Source organism: Pteropus alecto, unplaced genomic scaffold, assembly GCF_000325575.1.
Source record: "Pteropus alecto unplaced genomic scaffold, ASM32557v1 scaffold11, whole genome shotgun sequence".
Classification (NCBI taxonomy): Eukaryota; Metazoa; Chordata; class Mammalia; order Chiroptera; family Pteropodidae; genus Pteropus; species Pteropus alecto.
In genome coordinates this window covers 1,941,449-1,966,399 of record NW_006431956.1, presented here as the reverse complement: position 1 = coordinate 1,966,399, position 24,951 = coordinate 1,941,449, and the positions used below count along the sequence as shown (strand labels likewise).

At 41.0% G+C, this 24,951-nt stretch overlaps 1 protein-coding gene and 2 pseudogenes across 1 annotated transcript in view; all 3 read right to left on the bottom strand.

Moving 5' to 3' along the window:
• Positions 1-24,951, bottom strand: part of TAF3 (TATA-box binding protein associated factor 3) — a 138,150-nt gene that overhangs the window by 103,638 nt on the left and 9,561 nt on the right. The window lies entirely within an intron of this gene.
• On the bottom strand, positions 7,121-7,239 carry LOC112475743 (annotated as a pseudogene).
• Positions 16,757-16,872, bottom strand: LOC112475669 (annotated as a pseudogene).

The window sequence follows — 24,951 nt, the reverse complement described above, 5'->3', positions numbered from 1 at the left end:
CCGCCTCTGCCTGGGCTTCCTAGGACCTTCCTACCCCCGTCAGCTTCAGCCTTCCCTGCAGCTCTGTTCTCTTTCTAATAACTTACACCCCTTGGATGGTTTCCCACTGCACTCAGGTAAGCTCCTCATTCTCCTCCCTGATGACCAGGTGGGAGTTGACCCCCGCGTCGTGTCCCACCACTGAGCCTCTCAGGAGCGTCAGACACGCTGGGAAACGTCAGGCGTGATCCTGCTTAAGAGCTCTGGCGCCAGCGCGCCTCTGCCTAGCGCACTCATTGTCCCCAATCATGACCCACTCTGCCGTCGCCGACGTCGGCCTCCATGATGCTAAACGCCCCAAAGCCTCTCAGAGGAGGCTGTCGCTGAAGTCCCGCGGTCGGCACGATGACACCCCGTTTCGATGCTCTGCGCACATCGCACACAGCATCGCTTCCTGTTTTCTTATTTGCTGACTACGGCTCCCTCGGGCACCAAGTGCCGCGAGGCTGGACCCTGCCTGCTTCACCCACTGCACATCCCAGCACTTGGACCAGTGATGGCGCCAGGAGGCACCGGATGTTCAAAGAACTCGGTTTACCTTTTTAAATTTTCTAATCATGAAAGTAACACATGAGCACTGAAGGACTGTAGAGAGATATTTAAAAAATCAAGTTGCTTCCAAATAAAACTGCTATTAGTAGTCCGGTAAATCCATCACTAGGATGGTGCTCAGACGTTCTTCACGGCTAACAGCTCGAAGTGCTAAGATCGATGGGGTAGGCAGTTAAAATGAAAAAGCTCCGTGTCCACGTCCATCATAGGCTGCGCTCTGTGTAGGACGTGGGGGAAGGTAAAGTAAGTCGTGGTTGCTTGTGTTCGCATAAATAAACTGCAAAGAGAAAGGTAAAAGCGAGCGCCTACAGCGACAGGAGGGAACGAAATGGAGGCAAAGCCCCGGGAGAAACTTTCTCAGTGTTCACTTTTTCACGTTGTTTTGATTTTTGAACTAAATGAAAGCATCGCCCATTCAAGACAAACTCCTTGACTAACTTTTCTATTTCTCTTTCGCTCCTGCCTCTGAAAAACCCTAAACCTGAATGAACTCAACTGCCACTTTCCCCGTGCCCACATCCACACCGCCAGACGCCGCGAAAGCGAAAGCCACCAGAGGCCAGGGACCGTCGCCAACCTCAGACGAGCCCCGGCTACGGCCTCCCGTCCCGAACCGCTCCTCACAGCCCTTCCGCTCTCCTGCAGCCTGACGTCGCTTCCTGTTGACATCACTGTCCCCTAATCACGCTGAGTCTCACTTCACCCAGAAGCCATCAACCGGGACCTCCCTCTGAACCATGTCACCGAATCCAGGGACCTGCCTGTATCGCTACTGCGATTCTCCCATAACTAAGGAGAAATGTCTTATCGAAGACAATCTCCCCACACATATCCGGCCAAGTGATGCTCCACAAAGAGCCAAGGTGATTCAACAGAGAATGGATTACTTTTCAGCTAGCGATATGGGAACAACTGGACGTCCATACGCACCAATAATAAAGAAACAAACAATAAATAAAAAACCTCACCCCATTAAAACTGACTCAAAATGGATCATAGACCCAAATGTAAAACCTAAAACTATAAAACTTCTCGAAGGAAACATGAGAAAATCTTTGTGATCCTGAGTTAGGCAAGGATTTCATAGGAATCCTTGAAAGTACAAATCATAAACAAATTTAAAAAAACTTCATCAAAATTAAGAAGTTCTGCTCCTTGAAAGACTTTATTAATAAAATGAAAACACAAAACAGGCTGAGAGAAAATATCTGCAAAACACATACGTATGTGATAAAGGACCAGTGCCCAGAATACGTAAAGACCTTTCACAGCTCAGGGACGGAAAGACAAACAGGCCACATGACGTCGACGACCTATTGCCAGACATTTCCCCACGAAAGATGGGAACACATGGCTAGCCATGAACGCTCGTAACGGTCTTTTCATAATTAACTGCCTAAAGCTTTTTGTAAAGTTTCCATCAGCTGGTGAATAGATAAATAAATCGTAGTATTCATAATATGGAATACAACTCGGCAATAAAAAGTGATGACAATTCGTGCATACGAAATGGATAAATCTTGAAAATTCTGGGGAAACTGAGGTAGCAGTAGCAGCAGCATCTCTGGATCTCCCTGAATCTCTACAGGAACACATCAGACCCACTGAGAGAGCTGACGACAAAACTAAGGGGTGAGGTGCCCCCCGCAGGTCCAAAATGCAAGCAGATGTGGACAAGCAACCGAGACGTGCGAGACCCGTCTGTCATCAGCATCTGTTACGGAAAAAGTACAGGAGAGCGACAGCCTTTGACGGAATCCGAGAACGGAGGAGCTCCCCTAATGACCGACAGACACCCACTGCAGAGTGCAGGGGCCGCTCCGACCCAGACAGGTCCCAGGGCCCCAGGGCCAGGTCTGAAGGGGCCGGGATGCCCAGCCTCTGTGACTGCTGAGCACCGACCTGCTGGGGCCGCCTTCTGGAACAGGGCCCCATACAGAGAAGAAAGTCCTGGGACTGAGCAGAACAGGGACAACTGAGATGAGAAAGATGAAGTCATATGAAGTGGACAAGGGACACGGTGCCAGCTGATCTCGGACACCAAGCTGCTGCATTCTTTAGCACCACATGCAGACACCAAAAGAGGGAGCTCTAGGAGGTTAGATCCGCTGTCCAAACCAGGCCTTCCAGAAGGTCAGGAGAGTTAATCGCAACAAAAATGAGCATTGGAAAAGCATCAAGGTCACGACCCAAACAAAGTTACTATACAAAAAAAGAGAAGCAGCAGATTAACATCCCACCAAAAATAAAAGCAAAACTGAGAACCGTTTAAAAAAACAGAATTTCAACAGTGAAATGTGCCATTTCAAAACAAGCTAAGGAACATTTAAGAAATTATATAAGATATGAAAAGATAACAAATTAGAATTAGAAAAACTCAGAAATGAGGTGATAGAATAATTTAAAAATTAAAAAAAAAAGAAACAAAGATTAAACTAGAAAACACAAGAGTAAATAAACCTAATAACGTCTAAAGATCAACAGAAAGGGAAAGGAAGGAAAATTCCAAAAGTCAAAATGAAGAGATTAAAAAGAATTAAGAAGAACAACACTGATAAAGGGCGAATGGCTATCAGAAGTCCTGAGAAAGAAAACCAAAGTCAAGGATGTAGCAAACACCAACGCAAGACTTCCAGAAACATTTTCTGGAGATTTTAAACTATACACGGAAAGAGGACAGAATGTACCCGAGAATATCAACTGAGAACCACCAACGTCAAGAAATTCTGGTAAAATCGGTAGATTTAAAAAAAAACAAAAAACAAAAAACAAAATCCTTCGGGCATCTGAGCAAAAGGAACGAGCGACATATAAGAGAAAAAGACGGAGAGACAGCAGCCGACCCCGCGGCGAGGAGCGCCAGGCCCAGACAGTGGCCGGCGGCACCGTTTCCCAGGGGCAGCTGGAGCACGGCGTCCGGTTTCCAGTTCGGTCTCCTGTCACGGCTGAACAGCGCACGTCGGACCAGGCCTTCCCCAGACGGCAACGGGGAGCTGTGGACGAAACGCTAAGCGCGCTGATCGGAAGGTACCGAAGAGCGACCAGAGCGGGTGGGTTGTGAAGGGCGTCGCCGCTGGGCAGAGCAGTGGCGCCGGTGGCGTCCCCGTCCGATGGGGTTCTGACTAAGGAAGGCCCACGTCTGTGCTTCGCACGAGGACTAGACTCAGACAGAAAGCTGTCGTCTTACTGGCTTGAGGAACCAGAAGACAGAGCTGGAAAGAGGGGAGAATCCTACAAAGGGGAGAGGCACAGAGTGGGAGAGGCACAGAGGGGGAGCTCCAGTGTCCGCTCATACATCCTGCCCAAATCTCTGACCGACCCCTGAAATACGCACGAGCAGGGCAGATTCCAAGAAGATCCAACGAGAAAACAAAACACAACAAGAAACTAAATACTTACCCAAATGAGTTGAAAATGACGTCTACACAAAAACCTAAACAGAGATATTTATAGCAACTTCATTAATAATTGCCAAAATCTGGAAGCAACTAAGGTGTCCTTCGGTAGGTGAATGGATAAATAAATGATACGACCAGACCATGCAATATTATTCAGCACTAAAAACAAATGAGCTGTCAAGCCATGCAAAGGCATGGAGGAATCCAGCCTAATGCATGTCGCTAAGTGTAAGGAGCCCATCTGAAAAGGCTACATGCTGTCTGATTCCAATTATAAGGCATCCTGGAGAAGGCAAAACTATGCAGACACTAAAAAGATGAGGGGTAGTCGGGAAGGAGGGGTGAACAGGCAGAGTGCAGAGGTGGTGGAACTGTCCTCTCTGATACTACAATGGTGGACGGGTGTCATTTTACATTTATCGAAACCCACAGAACATACACCACCAAGAGTGACCCTTGGTGTAAACTATGGACTGTGGGAAATAATGACGTCTCAACATATGTTTGACGATCGCGACAAACGTCCCATCTGGTCTGGGTGTTGACAGCGGGGGCTGTGCTTGTGCGGGGGCGACGGGCACGTGGGAAACCTCTGTACTTTCTGCTCAATTTTGACGTGAACCTAAAACTGTTCTAAAAAATAAAGCCTATTATTTCTTAGAATGCCATGTTAAACAGCATTAAAAGTGTGAAATACTTATGGGTAAGTTTATCAAATATGCACAAGAGCTGTGTACTGAAAACTATGAAACACTGCTGAGAACAATTAAAGAAGAGATACCACGTGTCCACTGATCAGAAGACTCAGTGGTGTTAAGATGTCATCTCTCTCCAAACTTGTCTCTAGATCTGATACAGTCCAAGTACAAATTCCAAGTCTTTCTTGTAGAAATTGATGGGCTGGTTCTACATGTTACATGGAAATGCAAAGGACCTAGTGTCAAGAACTGTACAGAGTCTGAAACACACTTGCAAGCTAAGAAGGTAGTCTGCCACAGTTTCATGAATTCTGGTGGAAGACACTAGACCGTTGATAAAGATTAGTTTATTACCCAGAGACATTCCACTCCTGGGTATTTATCCAAGAAAAACAAAAGCGTAAACGGTCATAGCGACTTTATTTGAAATAGCCCCAAACAGGAAACAGTTGATGGGTCCATAAATGGGTGAGTGAGTACATAAATTGTGACATATTCACATAGCTGAATACTACCCAGCAACAAAAAGGAATAAATTATGGATTTATGAGCAGCAACAATACGGATGGATCTCAAAATAATTATACTGAGTGAAAAAAGCCAGACAAAAAAAGAGTATAAACTGAGATTTTATTTACATAAAATTCTAGGAAAGCCAATCTACAGTGACAGAAAGCAGGTCAATGGTTTCCTGGAAAAGCACTCAGGGAGGAGGGCAGAGTGGATGGCTTGCAAAAGCCTTGAGAAAACTTTTTGGGGTGATGGACATGTTCATTATTTTGACTGAGTGATTTCACAAGTATATACATATGTCGAAACATCAGATTGTGTACTAGCTGCTGCCTAACATACGAGAGACACAATTTGGAATCTGAGTTGAGCCGTTAACTTCCCGCTGAAGCGAAAAACCAACACTCTTCAGAGGAACACAACAGAATCTATACTCCCTACAAGCTATCAATGATAACGTCAAGAACATAACAAAAAGTTATTAGACATATGAAGAAACGGAAAATCTGGTCCATAACCAAGAGAAAAGGCAATCAATTGAGACCAACCTTAATGGCCTGTAACATCTGGACGTATCAGATAGCAAGGAACCCATCAAAGATCGCTAGGACCAAGTCAAAAGGAATGAGGAGCAAATATGAAGAGGTTTCAGCTGGCAAAAGATTGGGCAATGGGGCTCTAATATGGATAAGAACTGAAATGGATTAAAATCCATTACATATGTTTAAATCAATGAATTCATAACCACATAAAAATGCAACTAGTACTTTTTGTAGGTGACAAATCATTTTGTTAACTTGAGAACTGAATATATAAAAGAAATCAAGCATTTATCCTGCCTTTTATTTTATATGGACTATCTCACTGAAGTAACCAAACAGTACATGAGGGAGAATATCTCCTTATAAAATAATTTCAATATGTAATCAAAAGTCAGTGTAGAGGCTACTTTTGGAGAGAGGAGGCAGCTGTGATTGGGGCCGGGCAAAATAACTCAATAGATCATTTCAGTTTCTTGGTTCTAAACCTCTAAGACTGCTTTCAAAATAGGTAGAACCTTTCAGTTTAAAAACGTCAGCATTAGTAATGCCTGGTCTGGGATGTGGAACTCTGAGCAGGCGTATGTATTAGAAGAGGTATTATGATTTTCAACAATGTATTCTGGAAAGTTCTCAATGAAAAGATGACATACGAATAAAGACCTGAAGAAAGCAAGGAAGCAAGCAGCAAGGCAGAACACACACACACACACACACACACACACACACTTGCATATACGCACACATATACTGCAAAGGCCCTGGTGTCAACCTCACCAAGACTCAGGCTACCTAACTTAGAAGAGAAAGAACATAATTTTTAGAAGCCCTGTGCATGCCCAATTATCATCCATACTTGTTTGATACAAGACTAATTAAGAAAAAATAAGAGCAGATACCTGGAGAGTCCTACAAAGCTGGCTTTAAAACTTGACCCTGCCGCATAAGAAGCGCATGACCTTAGACAATTACGTAACTTATCTGGGCCTTGGTTCTTCCTCTAAAACGAGGACATCACGCCTCCCTCGCAGCGTGGCTGTAAGAATGACAGAAAAGCTGCCTAAGACGCAGAAAGCAGCGACCGCGCCACCTGGCGGCTCTCGCAGGAAGCTGATTCTTTCCCAGCCGTGACCGCAGGGACTCCGGGCCAGCCCCACTCACACGGCAGAGAGCGTGTCAACTGTGGCCTCTGTCTGAAATCGGATGACACCGAGCCTTCAAAATCAAGCACTGTCTGAAGGTGCTGTAGGTCAAAGTTGTATTAAAATTTTTTATTTCTTATTTTAAAAAAATTTTTTTTTAGGCGAGGTAACCCTTGGTTGACCTCACGGATTGCGAGGACCTTGTCAGTTTACAATCCCTTATTTTTTATTTTTATTTTTTACACCTACAGCACCTGGTCTTCGTAGGTGGCCTCCCATCCAAGTGCTAACCAGGCCCGACCCCGCTTAGCTTCCGAGATCAGACGGGATCGGGCGTGTTCAGGGTGGCGTGGCCGTAGACGGTCAAAGCTGGATTAAAACCAACCGTGAGAGACTCTCCGTGCTTACACTAGCGTTCTGCTGAGTCATACTTCTTGGGCTATGAGGGCCTGGGCAGTTTTGGTCAGACAGCACTGTCAATAAAAGACACGCTTATGAGATCTGCTTATGAGATGAATAACAAAACCTATTTCGCGATTTGGGGAGGCAGGACAGAGCACTGAGTTCTCGCTCCCTCCCTGTCTGAGGACACCCAGCTTTCCACGTCACTCCACTCTGAAGACACTGCTGTCGGACAGGTAGCAGAGGCCCGGGCATAGCTCTGTGAGCACGTCCTCATGCTTCTGCTCTACACGTAAAATAATATCTTGGATGATCTAAAAAAAAAAAACTCAAACAAACAAAAATGGAAAACAAACAAACAAACCTGTCACGTGCCCATAGATTGGATGACGACGACGATGTGACAATTAAAACAGTAGCTGCTAACAAGCGCTGTGTTCCAGGCTGCTCTAAGTGCATTGTGCGTATTAAACACAACATCCCTAAAGTAAGTTCTGGTTAACAACAGATGTACCTTTGAGGGTGTAAACAAACAGAAAGACAGAACTCGGCGAGGTGACTAAGACGCTGCCCAGCATGAGGCAGCTGGGCATTCGGGAGCCGACGTCAGAGCCTTCCGACTCCGCGTGTGGCCTGCGGGTCTGCACCCCACCCACGCGACAAAGCCTGGAGTCTTCCCAACCGGTCGGCAATGACCAGAACTCGTGGAAAACGAGTTTAGTAAACATCCAAGAATACACCAACCCTGTCAACGGTAACTGTAGCCTGGCTGACTTAAGTGCCTGTCGTACAGGGGGTTCGAAAGCAGCGAGTGCCAGGAAGAAAAACTAAATAAACAATTCGGCGACGGAATCAGAATCCAAGTCCAAATTTTACAAGACTACTAGAAATCGCTTGTAATATCAACTCATTTCTTTATGATTTGTAAACCAGTGGTTTTAGAATAAAGATGAGGATTCTGCTTGTCTACTATTAAAATTCTTCGGGAAAGAATTACTATTTTGAAAGAGTAGTTCTTTCACGATGGGACAGGATGGAAGGGAGAGGAATGTGATTTCACGTCTCCATCTGTAATGCAACCGAACTCAAAAGTTAATATGCTACTGAAGCCTTCCAACCCTATGTGTAGTCTGTCAACCCCACTAATCCTTAAATTCCACGCTCACCTACTCCTACCCCCTCGAAAATAATTCAGCTGACAAACAGATAAAGTTTCTGAGAAATGCCTAAGGTTGGTAGAAAAAAAAAAAAAAAACTTCAGAAACGTTGAAAAGAACCCTGGTGTGTGACACAGCTGAAAATCAGAGTATTCCCCGAATGAATTCAGAGAGCTAACAGTTTCATAACTTCTCTAATTTTCTCCTACCTTTTTCTTTCTTAACCCTAACAAAACATCACTTAAGATACTGAGGTAAATAATCATGTAAAAAAGCTAAGAGAAAGCCAAGAGCTTTTCTCAGATGATATTTATACCCGTGTGAAAGAAAAAAGTCATTATTTCCCTTAAATCAAAATACAATTACCCTTTCATGAAATAACTCACAAATAGGATGAAGAATTCAGGCAACATAAAATCAAAATGCCTTTTAAAACTTCAGACCAAGTCTGAGTAGAGTTCTGTGACAGTCCACCCAATAACACACGATCCAGTGTCCACTTTCATGTCCCAAAGACTGGCCGGCACCGCGCCCGACTCTCTGGGGGTACCGATTGCTATTCGCCAGGCACCCTGCCAATTCCTCCTCCAGTTCCAAAGAACTTTCTCTTAGATGTCTCGTCTAAGAGAGCAGCGCGGGGAGGCAGTTCTAACTTGCTAAGGGGACAAAACGATGTACCTGTGGCAGGGAAGACAGTTTGGGAAAGATAAGTTTCTTTCAGTGGCCTGCGGAAGACCCTGCGTTTTAATTCGGTTAATGTTTGTTTTCTTTTCTTCGTTTTTCTTACTTTCACATTCATTTATTTGAGGCATCAGCATGACTACCCAAACACCATCTCCTTAGAAACAAAGTGCTTACTTGCACTGATTATTATTCAAACAGAGGAGTGAATGTGATTCCATTAAGAATAAAATTCAAAAGAAATTTTAGACCATTAACTAGGGAATTTATAGTTTTCAAGATACTCTTTTGTGACAGAACTATACTATCATTATCATAATATTCAAAGCTAAGAGTTCTAGATGGTTCTCTTGGTTTTATGGTCTTCATTGTGTATAGACAGATGTCCTCGAGAAACTTATCTGAGGCTGAGGTCACTAGTTTTGTGGAAGGATTCGTCACTTTACAAAAGATTCGGGGCAAGCGTCCTTCAAGTAGGGAGCATTTTGGCTTTCTTTTAGTCTTTATTTTTAAAAATCTGAGTAATATCAACTTTTTTAGATATATATTTACTGCAAAAAGGGAGATCCGCCCAGTGGTGTGCTGGAGTAGGTGTATGATTTAAAATTAAATCTTATAAGCTTACCAATGAATTACATACAAACAAAAGTAATGAATGCTTAGAATTCATCACTCCTAATCACATTATTCTTTGGGTTATTTACATCTATTGTATCTGTATGGTGAAAACACTAGATAATAATTTAAGTCACCAGTTCTCTTCCCAAGATGTCACTGCGTTCAGTGACATCGCGTTGATGCTTGGAATTGGTCATGATGGGAATATTTACATCACAGAAATGGGCAAATGCTACAAAACAGAATGACTTGCTGTTTTGTTGAATGTCTAGACAATAAAGTGGTGGAGAACATGTTAAAAATGCAGATTAAATTTAAAAGTGTGTCATGTCTATAGACAATCCATTGTAAACAGCACAAAAAAAGAGAAAGTATTCTTCTAGTATTCAAAAACCAGTATCCAGCTCAGAAAAGAACTCACTCATATTATGAATGGGTGAAATTTCAACATACATATTGGTTGTTTCACTTCTGCCTTCCTCATTAACATAAGGGAAAATATTAACCACCATTCATGTTGAAACTATACTCATCTGTCAGTTGCAACTGTGGTTTGGTCATGGACATGAGAGTTTAGCAAAAATCAAGACCATTCGTTGCAAATCAGTTACCTATATGGAATTTACAATAGAGAATGTTGTTTAGTTGTTGTTATTATTATTTGTAATGTATATCATGCATTTTTATGCTAGTAAAATTTAAAATAAACTTGTAAATGCACATATATGCTTCCTTCCTCTCTTCGTTTTCTGAGAAGCAGTTCTGAGACTTGTGTCAGGACACTCGTGAGTGGGACCCTCTTTAAGTTGGCTTGTGGGTCCTTCTGACACGGCCCTCGCCATCTGCCAGCTTTCTTGCTATCTAGTATAACAAAACAGTATGTAAATGAATGGGTGCGGCTGCGTTCCAATAAAATTTTATTTATTAAATAAGGCTGCTGGCCAGGAATAGTTTGTCGACTGGTTTAAACTTACGTAAAACAGGGAAGACGTGCTAGAACTCCCCTTGTTTGCCAACTATGTGAGCGACTGAGCTGAACCACATGTAACAGTTTTAGAATGTTGGAAGAATGGTTTTTCATTTTTTGGTACTATTTACCATGGAATGGCTACAGGTACTGCACATTTTGAGGTTTAATCTATATTTTCAACATTTTTCACTATCACTTTCTTAAGTCTAGACAATCAGAAAAAACAAAAAATAAAACAAAAAAAACTATAAATCAAGCCCTGATCTGTGGCATTTGCCCATTTCTGTGACTTAAGTGCTCCCGCCATGGCTGATTTCCAGTTACCAACGCGACATGCCTGCCTGTGGAACTGGGAGATGTAGGTAGCATGCAGTTACACGGTATTCCTACATACAGACACAACAAATGTAACCTCCAAAATAAATAACTAGGATGCGATGAGTTTTGAGTACCTATGTTTTTAATGTAATTTATGTAATTGTTAAGTCTACATGATTTAATTTTTTAATAAAAGCTGTGTTTAACCAATCCACAAACTTTCTGAATATTTAACAATATTTAGTATTTGGCTCTCACAGCCAGCTCCAGCATACCGCTCACTGGTCCAAGATGTCAAAGATGGGACAGAATGAACACCAATAAGGATAATAATGACTGCAATGGATTGACATTCATCAAATTTGTTTAAATCTACGAGTTCCTAATGATACTTAGAAAAACACATGCACAACTAGTTGGCAATGCTGAAAGAATCTAGCAAACCAATTAATTGCTTTGAAAACTGACAAAGAAACTAGATCAAACATTTATCCACCCTTTCGTAATATAAACGGTACCACTATGTAACCAAATAGTAGATGAAGGGAAATTTTTCTTTATAGAGAAACACAGTAGCTAATAAAAGAAGGAGGAAGGATAGAATTGGACTGTCACTATTTTGCAACTTTTGTTGACATTGACTTCATGATTGGATGTTTGCTAAAATCACTCACACACATACACACAATGACATTATGTATCCCTTGATGGAATTACACATCCCCAGCTATGAAATAGTGTTGCCAAACAGTTGAAAGTGACGATAATCAAGCTTTTCCATCCAGCTTCAAATTTGCAGGATACACAGAGGACCATGTAAAACAAAACCATTATGATGCTATAAGCAAAATTCAAACTATGAAAAACTCTACAGGACAAACAACATAGTTTCTTCAACAAATATGCAAATACAGAAGGGGAAGAGAGGGAAGGAGCGGGAAGGGGAGGGGGAGAGGGAGAGAGAGGTAGGGATATCGACCAACCACACTGTGTTATTTGGATCCTGATTCAAACAAAAAGGAAATAATAAACCAATAAACATTTAAGAGACAATTAAAATTTTGAAAAAAAGATGTTATTTGATGATATTAAAGAATTATAAATTTTGACGATGTGATAATACTAATGTAGTTGTAAAAATAGTTATCTTTCAGAGATACGTACTGAGACATTTATGGACAAGATAGTATGGTACCAAGGATTTTCTTCAAAAACAACATGAAAGGGAGAAGCGAATGGGGATATGGGTGACGCAAGCATGGCCATGAGTGGAACTGTTGAGGCTGGGTGACGGATACGTGTAAGGTAATTTTCCCAGCCTGTTTACTTTTGTGTTTGAAATTTTTCTAACTAAAAATGTTTTTCTATATGAAAACGCTTTGAGAGCTCTCCATTCCACTGAGAGTGAGAAGCTGGCTCCCGCCACAATGCCTCCACATATATAACACCTGACCTCCTCTGCGACACTCAGCCCGCGATCCCCACTCTGCTCCAGTCACGCGGACCCCCGTGTCACACACACCGCCATGTGCGGTTTTTTGGGGGGAGGAGAGGGCTTTGCTTTCTCTGTCCCCAGATGTCTTACAAGGCTATCACCCTCCTCTCCTTTAAATCGTTGCTTAAATGTCCCTTTCTCAATGACATCTACCTGACGACCACATTTTTAACTGCAACTTTCTTCCCCACATCCCAGCATTCCATTTCCCCTTTTTTCCTCATAGAACTTATCTCCTTCCAAAAATATTATATAATTTACTTCTTTGTTATGTTTATTATTTCCTGTCTATTCCACCCACTAAAGTGTAAACTCCGCAAGGGGACAGATGTTCCTCCGTTTTGTTCACATATATATTTTTTCTGTGCCCCTAACAGTGCTTGGCACACACAACCAGAGATCAACAAACTGCGCTGAACGAATTAAATAAATAAGAAGTACCATAACACGAGTATGTACCAGGTACCAGAAGGACAGAGCGCACGACTAACATACAACTAACTTAGAAGGCTGGGGGGACTGGAAAATAAATCTGAAACCTAAAAGCTAAAATTTTCTCTCTTATATACTAGAATATATATTACAAGGCCGGTATTTTAAATTACGTCAATTTTTAGTTTCAAATTTACATATGGTATGGATTTTGCCTTCCACATATGACTTCCCAAATTGACAGTATGAGTCGCCCTATCAAGTCCAAAATAAAATGAATGCGCTCATCCGTGAGAGCAAATCAATGCAGAGTGGTAACTGTCAAGTGTGCCTCTTAATTAAAACAGCACAGAGTTAATCTACAGGTACGTCATTGAGAATAGAAAAAAAACAGAGTTTCGCAGTTACTGTTGGCTGAGCAATTGACTTTGGCCCATCAGAGAGGATTTATCAAGAGACGGGGATCCATGTTAAGCAAATCCTGTAATATGTCAATCAATGGTTCCCAGCCATTTCTAATAAATAATGGCCCCTTTTTAACATCGAAAGATTTCATGAACCCCTACAGCAATCGTTCTAATTCTGGTATATATTAATTAGGGAAATACATAATAACAAAAAACTATGAACTAAGCAATACTAAATGAATTTGTGTGTTATGAATAAAAACTGCTACACGCATTTAAAATACGGTTATATATACACACATAGACATATATGTATTTAAGATTTTTTTGGACTTAGCCTATAAATAATGCTTAAGCAATACAAATTCACATATTCATTCAAAAACCCTAAGACTTTGCAGAAGTCCAAGATCTACAGGATAAAACCAGTGGCATAGAGTAGCCAAAACCTTTCTATGGACCTTTGAACCTTTAAGATAATGCCTTGTAAATGGGAATATCATTTACAGTAATAGTATGTAAGCAGAAAATAAGTTATCATCTTTACACCTCAAGTTGCTCAGGCATAGAATGAGGACGATAGTCCTTAACGCATAGGGTTATTGCTAGGATTAAATGAATTATGTGTGTTATTGGATCTGTTGTTATGAGTTACTGGATCTGTGTGTGGCACCTAAGTCAGGATATCAAAGTGTTGTTGTTTATGGCGTTTCATCAAATTCAGAACTTAGCCTCTTGTCTCTCAAGGTGTGGGATGTGTTATTTGTGATATGTGATATGTGACCACGTGTTATTTCTTCTCGTTATTAAAATGTAGAAAGGCAAAATTGAAAGAAAGTCTCAAAAAAAAAAAAAAAAACCCTGCCATGAAACATCTGCTGAAATGTGTAATATCTGCTCAACTATAAACATGCGTTTACCGACAGGCTCTAACGCCACAGTAGGTTAAATCCTACTCTGGCAGGCTCGACAATTACATAGTATTTGTAAGACTTACGAGATGTACCACAGAGATATGTAAAGGTACAGAATTTCATGCCACTCGTTTTGGTTTCCCAAAGCATTTTTCTGAATACCACAGAGGACAGTTCTAGCTATCCTTTCCTTCCTCACAAAGCCAGCCTTAATAAAAATGAATGCAACAACAACTTCATTTGAAGTTGAACTTTAAGAAATCCTTTAATGCAAAACTAAGTGTATCCCTGTTTCATATTTAACTTGTAATAGGATATCCAGCGGCTATCAAGGGACGTGGAAAGGTTTGTTAGTTGATGACGAGATGCCTGCTGAGCTGGGCTCCACACACAGGTAATACCCAATTGCAGACAAAATCTTCCGACCTACATCTCAGCCCCCTTTAAAGTTAATCTGAGCACACTGTACATGAAAGGAAATGAAAAGTGAGTTTTTCTCCTTTACTGTGGCACTGGGACTTCCTGAGTTTTTCACTCCAGCACTGATTGGTCCAGGACCACTATTTCCTTCTAACTATTCCCAATTGGGTCTGTCAGACATAATTAGGATTACACACTAAAAGAGAAGTGTTAAAATGTAATAATGCCATTAATTCTGACAAATATTTTTTTACTTTAACCTTCAATATATCAGGAAAAATAGCCATTACCATTAACATCTAGGTCTAATGGAATCTCTATATTTTTAAGCCATTTTATTAATAATTTACAGAAGCGTGAATAAAAGAATAGTGAAAACAACTTTATTAGAAATTGTAGTAAGAATTTAAACATAGCGAACACTTTGAATCATGTAAATTTTGGTGTATAAGCATAAACTATGAAAAAATATTGTCACACATCCTTTTAGCAAAATGGGATGGTCTAGGTTCTTGTCATAAAAATATTATTACATGATTAAACTCTTCTTGTTGGATGACAAACTGGATGAGAAAGATACATTGTTTGTTTTTCCTGAGAAATATTGTTCACTTGTCAATTTTAAATTGACAAAAAAGGATACTGTCATTTGAAGACCCAGAGTTTGAGATTTCATTTATATGATCAATTTCTTCATCTTCATCATCATCGTCATCATCATGAGGCCAAAATGTTTTGATCTCTTTGCATTTATATTTTGATTTCTCTAATAACTGTGAAACATGTCAGTTTTCCTCTTTTCCATTTTAAGTCGAAAGTTAAAAATTCTACATTTTCACTGTGTTCAAGGAAATCGAAAAGTAAACTAAAACGATGATGCTTATGGTCTTCTTTAATATATTCTTGAAATAAAATATAATACTCTGGTCACACAATTAGAAAAATGAAGGATGACAATTTATTTCACTATTGGATCATTCTTACCTGGAAGATTTTGTCATTCTTCCATCTGATTATTTTAGTCTTTTATTTTTTAAGCAAAGTTGGCAACAATTGATGAATGATGATGACTAATAATTAAATTATTCCTATGATGATAAAATACCAAAATGTTCTAAGATACAGGAAAATATGATTCATTAGATCCCATAATGTAACCCAGATTTATAAAAAGGGTCAACAGAATCCAATGGTAATAACAAGATAGAGTGCATTTTATTCAATAAAAAATATAAATGTTCTCTTTGTATTCTGAAGGCCTTTAAGAAAAAATAAAAATCATAAAATGCCAATGCTTTCAATATAAGAACTGCTTAAAAATAAACAAAAACAAAAACTAGGAGCCCATGGATTCTAACAATACTCCAAGGGGCTAAGAACAATTTTAATCAAATTATGCCAAATGTTAGTACCAGAAAAATTTAATAGAAAAAATGCAAATAAAATCATCTATTAAATTAGAAATATTGTTTTAAATGAAAAGATGGAATAAAATGAGTATTTTGCAGTACTAGTGGTACTGTCAATTAAAACTATAATTGAACTATGTTAAAATCAGCTTGTGTGTATGCGTCTGTGTGCTCACATGCACACACACTTGGAAGACTGTATCACAATAATGATAGTTGTTATATTCCAGTGGGAGATTTGTTCAGTTCCCAAATTTCAACTAAGAAATTTAAAACAAAATGTCTCCCTCAAAATGTGTTTAATCTGAGTTTGCAAAACACACACACACACACACACACTTTGAAATTCAATTCCGTGAGACTGCCAGGATAGTGGTATAATCATACATTCATCATGGCATCATAAAATGATACAATTCTTTTGGAAAGCAATGTGTAATAGATGTCAAAAGCCATAAATGTGTTTATATCTTTGACCTGAAAACTCACACCCTGGGAATTTATCGTCAAGAAAATATAAAAAAGAAAAAGATGCACAAAGATATTTGATACAACACTATAATGTTTAAGCACATTTAAAGTGTCTAAAAATAAGAGAATAGCTAAATAAATTACAACATGTTCTTTTTTTCTTTTTTTTAATCATTATTATTTATGTCTACAGCACCTGGTCTTCCTAGGTGGTCTCCCATCTAAGTACTAACCAGGCCCGACCCTGCTTAGCTTCTGAGATCAGACATGGGGCTTGTTCAGGGTGGCATGGCCGTAGACCATGGACCATGGCTCCACAAGGGTGCAAACGAAGGACCTTCTGCATGTAAAGCAGACGTGCTAACCGCTACACTATAGAACCACGTCCAGCATATTCTTTAAAAATAGTAAATATAAAATACATAGGAACAATGAAAACACAACAAAAATGTTAAGATTAAAAACTGGAACAAAATGTTAATACAAAGAGTAAAAGAAAATTGTATTAACTATTTCAATAAACCAAATATTGTCTTCATAAACAAAAAAGGAACGGGTGCCCTAAAAACTAAGAAAAACTGTTATATTGGAATGGGGAAAATATATGCATTTTTAAAATATCTTCTAATGGGACTTTGAAAATAATGTTTAAAATCAAAACTGGAAAAGTAGATACGAATGAATAATAATTTCAAATTTTTTAAAAGAAAATCTAGAGTTTCAGAAAGAATAACATAAGACTTTTGCTAAATGACAAGAGTTTCCTTAAGGAAAATAAATATTAAATATATTCATATGTAACTGCTCTAACAGAGTTCCAGAGAAGTTAAGTTATTAACGAAATTGTTATTATTCTTTCGAAAACAAGCCATCAGTGCTTTAAGTTGTATGCTTTTTCTTAAGACTTTGAAAACATTTTTGGGCATTTAACTGGATATTCATTAACACTAACAGTCCCAGAAGACCATATCAAACACCAATAATAGTAGGTAACAGTGATCTCATTCAGTTATAACAACCCCATGGAGGCTGTCATCCCCATTTTACAAGTGAGGGAACTGGGGCTAGGGACAGGAAAGAACAGGCACACGACAGTTGGGAGAAAAAAAAAAGGCTTTAAATTGTCCTATTTCAGCTACACATTTTTGGTAGTCAAACATCACATTACTAAAAGGAACGTGAGGCTTCACTGCACAAATGTTACATATAACTTTAAGCCCTAAACTAATAAACTAAAGGCTGATGTTTCCTCTTTTATAACAAAACTAATGTTAGGTGTTTTTAAGTAATTTCTGTTCTAAGAACACAAGGAACACTAAGTCAGTATCCTACCATTGATGAGCAGGGACATCTTCAAATAAATGCACCGCTCCATGAGGCCACACACACACACACACACACACACACACACACAATTAATCAACACTGTGACATAACATCACAGTGCTCACAGGGAGGAAGGGAGAGAGAGAGAGAATTGCTACTTTCCTGGGGTAAAATTAGATGCAAATAACTACACTTAAATATTATCTAAAATAAAAATTCTTAAATACATCTAAGGGTTAGAAAAAGACATGGATGGACCTAGAGGTTATTATGCTGAGTGAAATAAGTCAGAGAAAGAGAAATACCATATGATTTCACTTACATGCAAAATCTAAGAACCAAAGGAACAAACTAAATGAAAACAGATTCACAGATACAAGAATAATCTGGTAACTGCCAGAGGGGAGGGGGTTTGGGGGGCTGGGAGAAAGGGGTGAAGGGATGCAGAAGTATAAATGAGTAGTTACGAAACAGTCACGGGGACGCAGGGGACAGCACAGGGAATGCAGTCGACAGTGATGAGTTGGCTGTGCGCAGAGCCAGATGGATGCAGAATCATCGGGGGGTCGTTTCACAGACTACACAAACGTCTAACGAGTGAAACTGTACACCTGAAACTTACAGTGATCCGTTAAACTGAAGTCCATCTCCAAAACACAATGGAAGAGACAGAAATTTGAGAGATAATTGCAAAGCTCTGGCCAAGGCAACGTGCCTATTCGCATACATCTTCCTTCTACTTCTCTCAAAGCTGATCAGGGTTATAGATTCCGAGTTGTGCTATGGTCTTTGGCCTGAGCGGACGCACCGGCAGCAGCCGGAAGTGCTGTTTACCCGGGCAGTGGGCCAGCACTCACCTAACTGGGGTGCGGGCGGACCCCCTGAGCGGAGGGCCGCGTCCACTCTGCGCCCTAGCACGCCGCACGCCCCGTCTGGATCTCCACATTAGGAATACCTGGTGGGTGTCATCACGAATGTGCTGTGTCTTCTCCGGATATAGCGGCATGACCACTGTTACTTGTGGTGCTGAGTGTCAGGAACAAGTCGTAAAGTAGGCCGGCTCCCAGAAGACCATATCAAACACCAATAATAGTAGGTAACAGTGATCTCATTCAGTTATAACAACCCCATGGAGGCTGTCATCCCCATTTTACAAGTGAGGGAACTGGGGCTAGGGACAGGAAAGAACAGGCACACGACAGTTGGGAGAAAAAAAAAAGGCTTTAAATTGTCCTATTTCAGCTACACATTTTTGGTAGTCAAACATCACATTACTAAAAGGAACGTGAGGCTTCACTGCACAAATGTTACATATAACTTTAAGCCCTAAACTAATAAACTAAAGACTAATGTTTCCTCTTTTATAACAAAACTAATGTTAGGTGTTTTTAAGTAATTTCTGTTCTAAGAACACAAGGAACACTAAGTCAGTATCCTACCATTGATGAGCAGGGACATCTTCAAACAAATGCACCGCTCCATGAGGCCAATGAAAGGAAGGCGCGCGCGCGCGCACCCACCCACCCACCCACCTTGCCTGGCAGAGAGCAGGCCCTCTCTAAGTAAACTAGTAAGAACAGCCACAGTAAGCGAACCGGCCTTTTTAAAGCAAAGTGCCCTTACCAAGCAACAAAGTCTGGCTGTGTCCCAGGTTCAGGCCAGATTCTGTAATCGTGAACTCTACCTGATCCGTGTTTTTAAAAAAGAAATAAAAGGTTACGCTAGATCACCACACGGGGGATGTAAGGTGTGTTCTAAATCTTACCTCCAGAGCAGGCTGCTCTGTTTCAGACCTGGATATTTCGATATTTAGATTAGCTACCCTAACTGCTCACCAAACCTTAGCTCTTCTCTCTGTCATACTCTGGAACTTCTCTATCACCAAACCCTGGCCAGTCAGCACCCCCACATCTGCTCCTTCCTCTGCATCATTCCCCACAGTCAAAACTGGCTCCATCTTCTCTCCCTGGGCAACCGCAACAAGCTCTGTCAACACTTCCAGTGGTCCCCTCCCAAGTCCACCGTGCCCATAACCCCCAGAATTTACTAATCTTGTCATCTTATCCTGGCTATTTAAAAATTAGCCATTGATTCCCTCATTCCTTATAGCATAAAAGGTATATATTCCATGTTATAATTTGAAATCACATGTAAATATCAGTCTAATCTCTTTTTCCATATAGATTGGAAGTTCTAGGGAGGCAAAGACTATCCTTTCTTTGTGTCCACCTCTGCATCCCTGGAAATAAGCTGTGTGCCTGGCATACAGTAGGTTCTCCATAGCTACTGGATGAATGAATGAAAAAATAATTTAGAATTTCCCTTCAGCACTAATGGGACAAGATCAGTATATAACCACTGTAAATGAAGCAAATAACGATATTATTTTATCTGAAATAGGAAAGCTCTATGTAGGCATAGCAGGTAATTAGTTAAGTAAAATGCAATTACTGCGCTGTCCCAGATAAGATTCAAATTCAGGAAAGCAAGACAAAATAAATCCTAACTTACAACAAAAGCACTAACTTTGGGGTATTATGCCAAGTCAGCCATGTAACGTTTATTGCCCTATTCCTCCTCGGCCTCCCTCACCCCCCGACACACACGTGGGAACTTTTCCAAGAAATATAATTGGATAACAGAAATGTTAAACTCCCGGAAAACTTAAAATTTGGAAAGAAATAACAAAATCTTTTTTTCCTGATTTGGATACCTGGAAGGGGAAAATGACAAATTTGGTGGTCATGGTAAGTAAAGTATCAAAATACTTAATTATTCCAAGGCATCTGATGTGATTACTTATTGACTTAGAAACATAAAAACTATTTTACTATGACACTGAAAATGTGTTCTTATTTTTATAAATCCAGACAGATTAGAGGAAAGAAATTTCAGTAAAGAAGAGAATTTTGGCCAAGTCCACTATAAACTGCAGTTTAATAAATCTGTGTATGCCAGTACTTTTACTCTCTATTTTGAAGTATACAAGTCTACTTACTGGGCTAATTTTGGTAGTCTGAATGCGAAGCAAGAGATAATTCTATTTAAAATTTTTAAAATTTAATCTTTATGCTGTAGGGAAGAAACCATTTCTAAGGATAACAACAGGCAGAAAAAGTAACATGCGGAGAAGAATGGAATGAGATGTTATCAAAATATGATGATAAAAAAAACTGCATTCAAGAAGTCAATTTCAAAGAAAAAGAAAAAAACGTGAAGGGTCACAAGATAAACTTTTCTGTGTTTTTACACCTACACTCAGAATAATACCAGGGTAATAAGTGGTGCAAAGGCTTCTGGGCTAAGATTAAGAAGCTGGGACTTGATGCCATCTCTGTCCCTTAACGGCTGTGTAACTTTAGATCAGCTACTTTTTGAGGCTGCTTTCCTAACATTCTCAGCAAACTTCCCTAAAGACAGCAGTCAGAAACGTTCTCTCGTGTCTTGAATTTACATCCCAGGTAGAGTAATAGGCTTTGGGTTTTGTGTGAAAGGCGAAATGGAGAGTGAGTGTAGGATTTAAACAGAAAGCAAGATCAGTGTAAGTTCTGGAGACAGACAAAACCAATCGTTATAACAAAACACATGAAGGTGAAGGTAGAGATACACATTTCACGGGCGCCCACGGGAGTGGGGCGAGGGAAGGGAACCAGCCTGGGTAGAGACACGAGGCACAGAGCTCCTTCGGGGGAAACAAGCAAGGCAGCGATTCTGGCGGTTAAAACCAAAGCAGTGATGGGCGGGAAGATCACGTGTGAAAGCGGGCAGCTCTGGAGCTGACACAGAAACTTGTACTGAACGCCACAGGCCAGCCACCACAAGTCGGCCCTTGATGTCGTTTGAGACACAACCTTTAAGGCTCGGATGCTGGAGGATTGAGAAAAACAAACAACACAAAAGCCTCCGGGCAACTCCCTGGGGTACAGAGAGCCAACTCTGCCCAGACCCAGGCCCTCCCCACATGGTCACGAGGGCCAAGCATCCCAGAGGACCACGGAAGGGGCTCGGCGGACTTTGGGGCGAGGGGGTATTCTGTGAGCCTGTCCACGGGGAAGACTGCTCTGTGAAGACCGGCCCATCTGCCACTCCGCCAGGAAGTCCTGCCCAAGCAGAGATTTCCAACGACCAGAGAAAGAAAGGCCACAAGTGGGGAGGGCCATCTTATTCACGTCCCCAGCCTCGGCTCCAGATCCTGGTGCAGGACTCGATGCGTAGCGGGCACTCTGCATGCTGCACTGGAACCGGCTAATTCCTAATCCGGCTCTGCTCCCGACTCACAAGGACACGCGAGGCAAGTCACTGCACCCTTTTTTAAAAATCCCACTACTCCTTCTGCAAAACGGGAATGACAATAGCATCTGCTTTCATGGCCTGTTTCAAGATTAGACGAGATCATGCTTCTGAAAATACCATGTGATATCAAAGACAAATTACTGAAGGCTGCTTTTATATTTCTATTTTCAAATAAACACAAATACTAATATTTTAGTGAGTAAAAAGCAGTGCAAATTTCCTCATTAACATCCTTCTATTCATTTAGTAACTAATCTCAGTTGGAAGAATAAACATCGTTTCTCTAGAATAGTTAAAGCTATTTTTATTTTGAATGAAAAAAAGAAATGCTCTCCACAGGCATTTTTAGTTTTCTTTGAGGAAAAAGGGTAGTTTGTGATAACTGTAAGCAGAGAAAGCTAATAAAGTGTTTTATACTGTAAAATATACTTCTCATTTAAGTTTTTCGTGGAAGATAAGGATAGTTCAGGTAAGAGATATGTAAGATTTTAACAAAGGGATCGATGGGGTAATATTTTAGACATTTTTAGGAAACAAAACTGGCAGAACTGTTCGTGGGGAATGAAAAAAGCAGAACCAGCGAAGGAGTCAATGGCATTGCTCTCACTTCTCGCCGGGGTGAGTGGGTCTTACTTAGACAGTGCCGCCAAAGGAAACAGGTAACAGGTGTGCCGAGGGCAAGCTGCCGTGTGCAGCGTCTGACATACTGATCTGGGGTGCTACGGAAAACGTGGAAACAGCCCACTGACAACTGGATAGAGAGTCTGAGGGGTGTGCTGGCATGGGGATGCAGTTTGGGGTCATCGGTATACGCACGGCAGCTGGAACCATGGGAATGGAGAAGATCACACACTGAAACTGTGTACAGTGGGAAAAGCAGGAGGTCGAGGATAAAATTTGGGGACCACCAACACTTTAGAGGTAGAAGAGCTACAGAAGATGAGCCCATGAAAGGCATAGAGAATGAATTAGTCACACAAGCAGAATTAAGAGAGTATGACGTCACGGAAGAAAAGCAGTTTCAAGGAGTGCCAACAGTGACAAACGCAAGAAGACGCAAGAAGATGCAGTAATGTAGTTTTTGGCGCTTCCCGAATTGCCACATAAAAATAGAGCAATTAACATAATGCGGTGACAAAGTCTATGCATTGACGCCAAAATGCAAGAGGGAGAGGACTAAGCACCAAGGGCCCCGAGACCGGAGTGTGACCCACCCGGGCAGGGGCGGCGGTCAGAAGCTAAGCGGAGACTGGCCGGAAGAGGGGAACCTCGAAAAGCCAGCCAAGGTCCATGGGACGCCTGGCGGGCCCTGCGGGGAGACGGGCTGAGGCTGTGAGGCTGAGTCAGGCCCCCGCCTTGAAGTGCAGCCCTGCTACTCTCTCCAGGACAGAGCCACTGAGAAGGACAGAGCCACCGGGAAGAGACTCGCTGGGGCAGGAATCACAACTGGGTAAGGAAGGAAAGCCAGCACTAAGGAAAGAGAAGCTCCAGGCCAAAGTGGCAGAAGAGAAGAGAGAAGCTCTCAGCAAGCGAGCTCGAACGTGACTCAAGGACAACGAAGAGGGGGCTCTGTGAAGTCAGACGAACGACCTGGGCTTCCTTCTAGATGTTCGGAAAAACTACACTCACACGCACAACTTCTGTAAGAACAGGGAGATTAGATACCAAAATCACACCCCTACAGACGAGGAAAGTACACGATGAACACACACACACACAAAAAAAACAGATGAAAACTGTAACGTTCTATTTCACAATGGTCTAAAAGACATGACAAACAAACCAAAAGTAGAAAAACTCAGAAATGAGGTGACAGAACTCAAGAAAGTGGCTATATGATCTGACAGTGTGCATGGTACAATTACAGAAAACTGGGATAACCGGGTAACATAAGCAAAAAATAAATCTTTTTACCTGTGTCAATAATCACGAATGACCGTGTCAATATTAATATTGATATCTAGGATATGGCAAATGCATAATTACAAAATGTTCTAGCATCTTCTTTATCTCTGGGAACTAGAATTCTTGTTGTGGACAAAAGTATCTGCTGATGTAATGTAAAAAGTAAAAACCTTATAGCCCTGAATTTGAATTGGAAATATCTATATGAACTCATGTGGTACCTTATTATCTATCCATCCACACACATCTATATGTATAATTTTGAGTATACATATTTATTTAATTATTGCCTAGAAACAATGACCGACCCAGTTGTAATAAGTACCTCAAGTGCCCAGACTGTGGATTTAAAATGCCATTTGCCAAGCCAGGGCTTCTTGGACAAATGACGGATCCCAGGTAGGACGAGAACACACGAGATGAGCACAGAACGCTTTGGTATACCAGATCGCAGGGGCTCTGTGAGAGACCGCCAGCATCTTGTCAAAATGACTCAGAAGCCAGCTTGAAGAAGCTGCCACTGGCCGAAGACGGGACAATCTCAGCTGCAAGGATAAAACTAGTCACCTACAGGCGACCAGGAATCAAGTCATTATCTTGAACACTGGAAATATAAAATGAAAGAAACAAGCGTTTCTCTTCCTTTCTCCCTGTGAATTGTATCACTAAGTAATTCAATAAGAGATGAGGTAAAGGATTTTCTCATGGAACTAACTAAAGAATTAAATAAAAACAGAATGATGGAAAATCACTACTTTGCAACCTCTAATGAATTAATGGATCTAAGCGGTGAGCATGAGCATCGATGCTGCTCATGTCAAAGAAAGTGAAAGCCAGACGTCGGCGTCCTGGGTA